Here is an 11078-nt window from a genome sequence, read left to right as displayed (position 1 = left end):
CAGGACTCTGTTCCTTTGCCTGCCTGCTGCAGGGTAAGCAAACTGACCTCTCAAAGTGGTTCTGGGAATCAGAGGAGGTAACACGTAGAGAAGGAGCTAGGTTGGTCGTTGGCACACATGGCGTAGCTGGCCGGAGCAGCTCCATAACCTATTTAGTTTCTTTGAGAGAAGCATTGTCCTATCATAATTAGTTTGAGCCAGTGGACTTCATGCATTTTTTTTTCTTTTAAAGGAATTCTTTCCACACTTCCAAGTCTGCGGACCATCACAACCCCCAAACTTAGTGGCAGGCGAGAAGGTTTTTTAAAAAATGTTCATAACAATGGCTCATTGAGCAAAGCCCTGCAAATGAACCGGACAGCTGAGGCGGTTTTCCAGATAATCCCCACCTCAAATCGAGTGACGCCTGCTCTGATTGATCGGGACACTTGTCTCCGCTCCCTGCCTCATCTTGCCCACTGCAGACCCGGTTGTCCCACTGATCCCTCAGTTAATATTCTTTTAAAAAGATAGTGTTGATTCACAATTCACTGCAGGCTGTACTAAGGTAGTTCAAAGATCCTTTGAGGGAAAGAGAATGATTGGGTCTCTCAGTCACCACCTCAGATGCGAGTTTTTCAGAGAAAGTAAAATCGGGAACAAATACCAGAATAGCCTCCCTAGCTCACTAGTCTTTGAGAAGCCAGAAACACAGCCCTGTCTGTTTGTTGCCTCATCGGGGTTTACCACACTTCCATAAAGGGCCCAAGGCGTATGGGGGACAACCAATTTGCAAGGAGAGAAGGGAAGCTCAGAGAGGTTAGGAGACTGGTCCATGGTCACACAGGAAAACAACGGTCACATTGGAACAGTGTGGAATAGTCCAAGTCTCCAGATGTCAGAGGCTTTTCCGAATACTCGAGAAGCCTTCTCCTATGCTTTGGGGAGGGCCCAGTTTCACAAGAAATAGCTTATGCCCTGACAGCCCCATGCAATTTAAGGAATGCCAGAGGACCATCCTTCCTCCCTCACTATCCCCTCCAGCCAGAAGAATTCCTCCCACTTAGATGCCTGAAGTGATTCATTCCTTGGAGGATTCCCAATTACAGGTCCAAAGATGATGCTGGGGCTGGTGCACCCTGAGTCACTATGCCTGGGGTGGAACCCGAAGATGCAGGTTTGTTAGAGTCTCCCCAGGCAACAGGCAGCCAGTCTTAGGAACCACTGCTTTTTTTGCATCCCTGACTATCCTGTTTAGAAAAGGAAGGACACCTGGGAAGAAAAAGCCAATGAATGGCTGGAAACATAATGCAAATTTTCGTGGGCCTGAGAGATGGCCCCCAGGACATGGAGCAGATACACTTAGCAGTGTGAATCACACTTCTGGCCTTCTTGCAATTCAAGAAGGACAGGCTCTCCAGATTCTTTTTTCTTTTTTAAGTAACCTCTACACCCACTGTGGGACTCAAACTCATGACCTTGAGATCAGTAGTCACATGCTCTACCAACTGAGCCAACCAGGTGCCTCATTTTTTTTTAGGTTTTTGGATTTTTCTTTTTAGATTTTTTTTTAGGGATGCCTAGGTGGCTCAGTCAGTTGAGCACCTGCCTTCGGCTCAGGTGGTGATCCCGGGGTCCTGGGACAGAGCCCCATGTCAGGATCCCTGCTCAGCGGGCAGTCTGTTTCTCCCTCTTCCCCTCTCCCTGATCCTTCCCTCCCTAACTCTCTCTCTCTCAAATAAAAAAAAAATAAAATCTTTGGGGCACCTGGATGGCTCAGTTGGTTAAGTATTTGCCTTCGGCTCAGGTCATGGTTCCAGGGTCTTGGGATCGAGACCACATCATACCCTGCTCAGCAGGGAGCCTGCTTCTCCCTCTCCCTCTGCCTGCCGGTCCACCCGCTTATGCTCTCTCCTCTCTCTCTGTTTATTTATAAATAAGTAAAATAAATAAATATTTAAATATATTTATATATTAATTATTTAAATATAAGTTAATCAAATATATTAATATATAAAAATAAAAATAAAATAAATAAAAATTTAAAAATTTTTAATTAAGATTTTTAAAATTTATTCATTTGAGAGAGAGTATGAGCAGCAGGGAGGGTCAGAGTGAGCAGGAGAGAAGACTCCCTGCTGAACCAGGAGCCCAACACAGGGCTCCATTCCAGGACCCCAGAATCACATCCTGAGCTGAAGGCAGACACGCGATCCACTGAGCCATTTAAACACCCCTTTTGGAATCCTTTTTTTTTTTTTTTTTAAGATTTTATTTATTTATTTTACAGAGAGAGATCACAAGTAGACAGAGAGGCAGGCAGAGAGAGAGGAGGAAGCAGGCTCCCGGCTGAGCAGAGAGCCCGGTGTGGGGCTTGATCCCAGGACCCTGGGATCATGGCCTGAGCCAAAGGCAGAGGCTTTAATCCACTGAGCCACCCAGGCACCACCCCCCTTGAAATTCTTAATAAAACGTGGTCAGCACAGAGTTTCACAATTATAGTTGATCTAGAAACCTGCCCCATCCCCTCCACCAACACCTGTTAGTATTCCAAAGGACAGATTTTGTTGGGAAACGCTGACTTGTGTAAACCATTTTAGCAGTTTCCTCTCTAGGTAGCCTGGAAAAGTAAGGGAAGATTCAGGGAGCTGCAAAAGTTCCAGGTTAAAAAACATTACCAGGTAAAATTTCACCTGCTTGAGACCAGTTCAATTTTAATTTGATTGATCAATTGATTGATTTAAAGATTTTATTTATTTACTTGACAGAGAGAGAGACACACAGTGGGAGAGGGAAGACAAGCAGGAGGAGTGGGAGTGGGGGACGCAGGCTTCCTGCCAAGCAAGGAGCTCAGGGCTGGGCTCCATCCCAGGACCTTGGGATCATGACCTGAGCTGAAGGCAGACGCTCAAAGACTGAGCACCCAAGGAGCCCCAATTTTAAGGTTTTACACAATGCTATCTAGAAAAATCCCAGATGTGGGCTCAAGCTCCCTGTAGTTTCCCTATAAAGTGGGTTCTTACACAACAATATTGTTTCCTTATCAGAATATCGATATTAAGCACTTCTAGGCAGTGTTGGAGTTTCAAAGTTCTCAGTGTTGATACAATATAATACTCAGAGGCGAATATTAGTATGCTCATTTTACGACAAGAGTGCTGACATGCAGTAAACTTAAACCACTCACTGGATTACAGGAAGAGGCTCAGAAATAATCTAGTCTAGCTGTTCCCAAGCCCAATTCCACAGCAGAATACTTAGTGTCCTTGCTGAAATCCTAAGGCCCTGGAAACTCTGCTTTAGCGGTTTTGGGAGGAGGGCCCAGGGATCTGGGCTTTTAATTAACCCAGGAGATCCTTATGCTGCTTGGGCCCAATCTCGGGTCCAATCCTCTCTTTTTTGACTGGGAAAACGAAGACCTGGGAAGATAAATGGAAGAACCCCCACATCACAAAGCCAGCACTCAAACACGAATGTTTCTCATTCCAAGTGTGTGACTCTTGCCCTAAATCCCCCATGCCTCCCTTTGGGGCAAAGGGTGGTCATGGTGAACCATGGTGGTTCATGGAGGCCCACATTCGCTCTCCAACTGGTACATCTGGAGGCAACAGGTGAAGGCACTTTGGAAGGTCAGCTCATCTTTCCCAAGCATGTGGGAGCCACATCTGTCCCCTATTCCTTTTGATGGCCTCGGGAGGTGGACAAAATCATCTTCCCAAATGAATGGAGTAAGATTCTCATGTTCCATTTATTTATTGTAATATTTATTTTTAATTATGTTTCCTTTAAAAGTGAGCTGGCCTGCCAAAATCTGTCTCCACACTGACATCTTTCAGAGACCCTTTCTCGAATTTATCCCCCGATGCCGTCTCTCTTTGATCTCGTCGCTCCTCAGCATCTGTATAGACTGTTACCTTTGAAAGTGTGCTTTTGCTGAATTGTTGGTTGTAAATGTTCTTAATACCTTTTCATGGCCTGTGTCCAGCCTTCTCCGCAGGTAAAAATCTCTGTCTTCTCCTCACTCTGGGTCCCTGCTGGGTCTATACCAAGTTAATGGACATGGTCATTCAGTCGTAGAAGAAAACACTGGCTGAGAGTCAGTCCTCCTGGGTGTTAATCCCCGCTCCACCTTCCAGCAAGCCACTTCCTCAATTTCCCTACCAATAAGTGAAAGCATCAGACTAGATTAATATTTCCCAGGACAGGTTCCAAAGGCCAGTTTCTCAGGAGGTGAATGATTGTTCTAAGAAACAAAGTCACTCTGTGGTGAAGAATGTTTTGCAAGCCCTGAAATAAATGGGTCTTTACCGCCAGATGTCTCAGAGACTTTAACATGCATCAGGAACCTCCACCAGGGGGATGGCTTGTACAGAACCCTTTTTGGAAGGCACCCCATGAGGCTAGAGTGCTGCAACACTGACTTGGCCAGAGGCTGGGCAGGATGAGCTCTGGGGTCCCTTCCAGAAAGAAGACATGTAAATAGTGTGCTAGGCACTGAGCCAGAAGTCAGAGGGCTTGGGTTCAAAACTCTTTCGCTTACAAGGTGTGGGGTGGTACTAAGCACATCGCAGCCTGCCCACCCCGTCCTAGCCTCAGTTTCCCCAAACACACCTCACAGGATTGTAATGGAGATGCAGAACCTAGCATGTGACCTGGGTAAAAAACAAAAACAAAAACAAAAACAAAAACACTTGAACTTGACTTTCTTGCTCTCTGGTGTTCAATGTCCTATTTCCCACCCAGGGCTTCATTAACAGCTTCGTGGGATTGCCTTCTGAAATAGTTCTGTGCATCAGCCTCCTAACTCCGTACTTTTGGAGTACCTGCCCCAGGCTTTTGGGTTCCTTTTCTTTCATCCTTTCTCGAGCAGGAGGTACTCTAACCAGACCTAGCATTCAACATAGCCCAGTAGGTGGTTTAGCAAAGGGCTTGAGAAGGTGTGCACTGAGCCCCTGAGGCTCTTATAACCAAGGTGGGGGGCATGGGAGTGTTGCTGGGATGACTGGGGTCACCTGACGGATGGTTTCAGGCAGGGAGCGGAACGAATTGCTTGGCCAACACACAGTAGAGCCCACTCAAGCCTCAGGAATGTTATCACCTTTGCTCACCGGAAAGCAGGTGTTTGTCTAGGCTGACCCAGGGTCAGGCATACCTGGGCTCAGTACAAGTGGTCTTTCCCCCAGGCTGAGCGTATGCATTTTGACTCTGCCGGGGTCAGGGGTCGCTAGAAATAAAGGTCAGAGGTGGGTGTTGGTGGCAGGGAGTGGATTTCCGGTGCATTTTGTATTCAAAGCAGAGTCAGAAAAAGTTACTCGATTAACAGGTTTATCAGCGTGGGTTGTTGGGAACCTCAGTACCCCCCTACCCCATTACATCGGATCCCACGACTGCGGTTCTGAACTTGAGGATTTCGACGCTTTCATCAAAGCCCAGCAAGTACTACCACGTACTACTACTCTAAACGCCCTACACATGTTATAAGTTCTTCAGTCCTCGCTACTCTGTGAAGTCGTTTCTAGTGTTTTCCTCAGTTGCGCAGAGAGGTTAAATAACTTGCTAACATTTCCACGGCTATCTGCTGGTGACTGGGGTGAATCTAGACAGTGTGGTTCTAGAACCAGTCCCAGTCATCCTCTCTACCTTACCAGACTGCCTCTCTAAAGTAAATCAGTTAATCTTTCTTTCTTTCTTCCTATCTTTTTTAAAGATTTTATTTATTTGAGAGAGAAAGAGAGGCTATGAGAGAGCAAGAGAGAGCACAAGCAGGGGGCAGACAGAGAGGGAGACGCAGACTCTCTGTGGAGCGGGGACCTGGAGTCATGACCCGAGCCGAAGGCAGACGCTTAACCGACTGAGACACCCAGGAGCCCTCCTGGTATTCTTTCTAACCATAGAAGGTACAAAGAAATAACTTAGAGAGGTGAGAAGGCCAGCACGGACGACATGGCCATTTCTTTCTTCATTGAGTCAACAAGTATTTTGTAGGTGCCTCCCGCAGGACTGGCAAGGCTAAGCACTCAACTGACCGGAGTAAATGAGATTAAAATCCTTCCCATTAAATGCAGCTTCCAGATAGTAAAACAACTATGCAGTGATGGGAATATAAAAGAGTCTTACGCGTTCCAAAAGGAACAAGAAGGCTTTAAAGGACTTGAGAAGGGAACATGTGGCTGAAGTAATCCCAGAAGGCTTCCTGGAGGAAGTGGAATTTGAACTTCTGCCATCACCATGCAGCTGTTCCAAGCTCTCGAGGCAGTCACTGAGCCCTCCTGGAACTCCTTACAGGATCTATCCCAACGTTACAGCTTCCCAGCTGAGCAAAAACACCCTTGGGCTGAGCCAGCCCCGAGCCCTGCCAGCCACAATCCCCAGAGAGGACAATTCGGAGGGGCCTGTCAGAATTTCCTGAAGGAACAGCTGCTTTAAAGCTCAAATGAGGGGATAGCTTTGTAAGTTAATCCACTGATACTTTGCCTGCCTCTTCTCTGCGTTGCCAGGCCCAGCCCCTCAGAGACAGCCTAACTGTGCAGGAAAGGAGAATGGACCCTGTCCTGGAGACAAGACAATAATGAGGTCAATGAAGCATAACAGGAATGGAGATAAAGGCGCTTTCTTGGGCCTCACTGCCCTGGGGTGACTTGTCCAGTTAATTTTTCCCCCTGCTAGCCTCCTTTGCCCCTCCTTCAACGCTGCTGGCTCTAAAGGCCCCAGAAAGATAAGTGAGATTGCCAGGGAGGTTGCTGGAAGGCTGGAGTTCCTGTCTTTGCCTTCTAGCCCTGCTGTAAGAAGACAGAGAGATTGGGGATTATGTTGCCTCGTGGTGCAGATCGGGAGCTTGGAAGCTGAGGAGGTAAGAGGCAGAGCGAAGACCACACAGCAAGCTGGTATCCAGACCCCTGAAATGTACCCAAGCCCCGAAGAGCAAAAATGAGCCTTGTTCCCCCTGCCGATGGCTAATTTTTCTTGATCGTTCATCCGTGTTTCTTCATTCTGTGGAAATTTATTGAACACCTAGCATCATCCAGATGCTACAACAAAGTTAAGTTTTCTTAGTGGCCAGAACTCTCTCAAATACTAAGCTCCCTAAAAACGAACCCAAAATAAAAGACAAAAGCCTCGCTCCATTCTAGGCCCGGCTCAATTGTTCTACGGCATGGTTTGCATGTGCTTGGTACAACTCCTTCCAACACTGTGACATTCCATAATCATTGAACTGATTTATTCTCGGAGAACAGATGTCCACATATATTTGCTGCCATTAGCAATGCATTTATTCATGTATTCATTCATTCATTTGGAAAACATTTTTCAAGTATTTCATGCTACTGAGTTCACTCTGGTGGGGAGAGCGGACTTCCTAATGGGGAGGAGGACGGACATGTGGCTCCGAAACAGAGAATTAATATCTTTTTGTTGTCTAGCATTTGACATCTGCCATCTTGTTACAGTTCCCCTGCAGCCTGTTGAGGGGGTGCTGCGGGCCCCTTTGTACAGAGGAGGGAAAATAACAGAGGCTCTGAGAAGTTAGGTAAGTGGCCCAGGGCCCCAGAGGTGCAAGCAAGGGACAGACACCCCTGAAGAGATTCTCCCACAAAACAGGTATGTGAACTTTACGCCGAGGATGAGGAGGAAGAAGCAAAGACACGGGGTGGAAAGTCCGTGGAACACCCTTAAAGGGCACGGATGCCCTCGTACGGGACAGCCATTGAAAGCCCTTACAGAGAAAGGAAGGAAGCTCTCTGGCCTGAGGAAGAAGATGGCACTGATGGAGCCCATCGCACAGGTGTGCTCCTGACCTCCCCATGACTTTTTCATTGACCTGGAGGGGCTCAAACAAGCCCCCAGCAGGGGGAGGGATTCACTAGAAGGAGTGCAGCTGGAGGTCAAAACAGAGGCCAGAGATGCACCATAGAGAACAAACACCTTTGTAACAGCTTTCTTAAATCGCTCAAACCTGGGCATTCAGGTGAAGATAGGGGGTGGGAGTATAAGCCTGGACTCCACTGGGGATGGCGGCGGCAGTGACAAAGGGGAACTAGTCCCCCACCCCCCACCCCGCACCCCCGGCCTTGGCCTCAGCTTCAGGATGGATCAGGGGTGCCCTGGCAATCTCAAGGTCACCCCAGTGCATGTCGCAGAAGCACACACAGACGAGGCTCCCAATTACTCATTAGCCAGGCTGGGTGCTGGCCCCCACGTCCCTGTCCTTGGCCACAAACAGAGATGAAAGCCAAGCCGCCAGCTCTGGGAGAGGCGGGCCCAAGAGTTCAGTAGCTGTCTCAGCCGCTGGCATTATCAAAGCCTGGGACAGCCAAGACGAAGGGGAGGCCTCGCTTTCAAACACTTCCTCGCCTTTCACCGCTCCCCCTCCCGCTGCCCCTCACCCAAACAAATACAAGCAACAAAGCCCGCTATGAGTGGACAGGGGATTTTAATCATTGGGTCCCAGGGCGAAGACTCCTTGAGCTGCTTTGGCAAGGACAGGCCAAGATGTGTTGATGAGAAGGAAGGAATCCTTCTGAAAGTCCTTTGACCAGACGCATGGAAGGCACTGCTTTACCGAGAGTCTGAGGGGGAAAAAAACACCTTGGATTCAGGTTCAAACATGGCCAAGCCCTCCTGAGGCCTTGGTCCCACCTGGCATCTGCGTCCCCCACACTCCCTCTGGAGGGTCATGGGTGTGCTCATGTGACCATGCCTATCTTTGTTGCTCCAAGCTTCTCCCACCCACCCCTCATCAAGTGAGATCATACAAGTCCAGAAACATTATCTGAAAGCGTGCAGTTGGCAGCCATAATTCCCCACTACCCCACTCTGAACCCAGCCTTGGAACCAACCACGTCCCTGGGCTGGTCTTAGTCCACTGTCCCATAAAAGGAAATTCGAGAAATTCTATACAGAGAAACCGAAGCATGGTTGGAAAGGTCCAGGGTTCAGAACCTCCAAAAGTCCTTGTTCTTGACTCTCCAGTGTCTTCTGGGCTAATAGCTAATGGTAGTGAAACACCAGCAAGGGATAAATGGTTGGTGCAGCAAGAAACAAATCGATGGGAGAGTTCACCCATCCTACTTTCCCGGGAGTCAGGAAACAGGGACTCTAGTATGCCTGGGGTTGAGAAGATGATTAAGGTAAATACAAAGACCTGGTCCCTGATCTCTAGGAATTCCTAAACTTGGGAAAGAATAACATAAGTCAACTATAGCTATAACAATGAGTGCTGCCACTTCCTGAGCACATGCCATGTGCTCTGCTTTTTACGGGAATTGTGGAGGGTTGCACTGTGACCCACCTTTGTAAAAGAAAACACTGCTGCCTACAGAGCACCAGGCCAGGTGGCCAGGCTGGAAGCCACCCCGCTGAGCTGCCAAGCATGACGTGGACAGAGAGGAGAATGCACACTTGACACAGACAGCCACCTGCGAATTTCCCTTCGTCCTCACCTGGTGTCCCAGCACTATTTTCTGTCCCCTTTGCTTCTCCCCTTCCCCACTCTGACCTTTGAGTCTGGATTTGATCCCTACCTCTCTTTTGTCTTCAGTTAGTCCTGCTGCTTGGATCTGTTCCTAGGGTTTCAGTCATCGCCTTTTGCCTTGCAATTTCCAAACCTGTCTCTCCGGCTCCCTCCTCCACCCACTTCATGCTAGGGGTCTCTATTCCCATCTCCAAATCATTTCCCATGCTTAATACCACCTTGCCATTCTCAGGCGACTGTGTCTAGGATCTCTTTGCCCCTTGCTTGGATTTCAGTGGCTTGAATCCCCCTGTGATATATTTTTTTTTAAAGATTTTATTCATTCATTTGAGAGACAGTGAGTGAGTGAGCTGGCAGGATCAGGGGGAGGGATATAGGGAGAGGGAGAAGCAGACTCTCCGCTGAGCAGGGGGTCCAAATTGGAGCTCAGAGCTCAATCCCAGGACCTTGAGATCATGACCTGAGTGAGCCCAAGTCAGATGCTTAACCGACCGAGCCACCCAGGTGCTCCCTGTCCCGATCTCTGACATTTTATTCTCTTCCTATAGCTAAGTCTTCTTGAGTTCTCTTCCTCAATATGTCTTTTGTTTCATCACTATCTTAATCAAAAATCTTCCTGGGTCTCTGAACACCTATAGAGTATCTCCAGATGTTGCAAAGCACTCTGCGTTCCGGTGCCACTCCATTCTCTACTCTTTTCTTCTCAGATCCTGCATCCCAGGATGACTCCCTATCCCCCACCAAGTGCATGTCAGGGCTTCTACTCCCTGCGCCCTCCCAGACATCTCTCCCTATGGACTCGGACCTCTTTTGAGGATAGAGCTCGAGAAGGAGCAGGTGTCTTGTCTTATCTGGAGCTAGTCCCTGTGCCCACAGCTGGATGGGGCTCCTCTCTCCCTGAATTCTCAGAACCCTTGGCTATTTCATGTCCTTGGGTTTGGGGGGGGGGGTTTGCTTTGCCTTACCTTTTGATGCCAGGGAAGGAGTTTGGGCTGCGACGTTCAAACGCTGCTGATTCCGCAACTTTGTAGGGGTGTGACCTTGGACCCTTAACAGGAACCTTTCTTTTTCCCATCCGGAAAAGGGGCAACAGAATACTGTTAACTGCTACGAAAGTTAGAAATGCTCCCGGGATTAAAACGCCCTCCACGAGCACGCGATGGGCAGGCAGTTGTGGTTATCGTGAGGCCTTTATGTCTCTCCCACAAGAACAGAAATTCCTCGAGATTTAGCTGACCCACTTCTATTTGATTTTGCAACGACCTCGGTCATCCACACAGAGCACAGGAATATAGAACCCTCTGAAGTGACGTTAGCTGAACGCTCACTGAACTGGGGGGAATCCAGACTTTCTCTGTCTCTTTTGCTGCTGCCCTGTCAGCCCTGCCACCCGGGAGCCCAAAGCCTCCAAGACCCCAACTCCAGCCCTCCCTGATGTCTGCCTCCACTTCCCCACCCTGAAGTGCCTCATTATCCACCCCCACACCACCCGTGTAAGATGTTATTTGAAAGAACTCAGCTGTAGGTGGAAATGAATGTGGAGAGCCGCTCAATGGAACAGGAATCATAAATCACTCTGAAGTTGGGATGAAACCCTAGGAAGCCGTGCCGTGCAAACCACAATTCC

The 11078-nt window shown here is 48.5% G+C and overlaps 1 non-coding gene across 1 annotated transcript; it reads right to left on the bottom strand.

The window, feature by feature from the left end:
• Positions 1 to 1429: 1429 nt before the first annotated feature.
• Positions 1430 to 1502, bottom strand: TRNAS-ACU. The gene has a single exon. It is a non-coding gene; the product is annotated as a tRNA-Ser (tRNA).
• Positions 1503 to 11078: the final 9576 nt, after the last annotated feature.

This window comes from Neovison vison, chromosome 12 (genome assembly GCF_020171115.1).
Source record: "Neovison vison isolate M4711 chromosome 12, ASM_NN_V1, whole genome shotgun sequence".
In the NCBI taxonomy this organism is placed as follows: Eukaryota; Metazoa; Chordata; class Mammalia; order Carnivora; family Mustelidae; genus Neogale; species Neogale vison.
The sequence above is the reverse complement of the archived record's forward strand: the minus strand, read 5'-3'. Positions and strand labels throughout refer to the sequence as shown.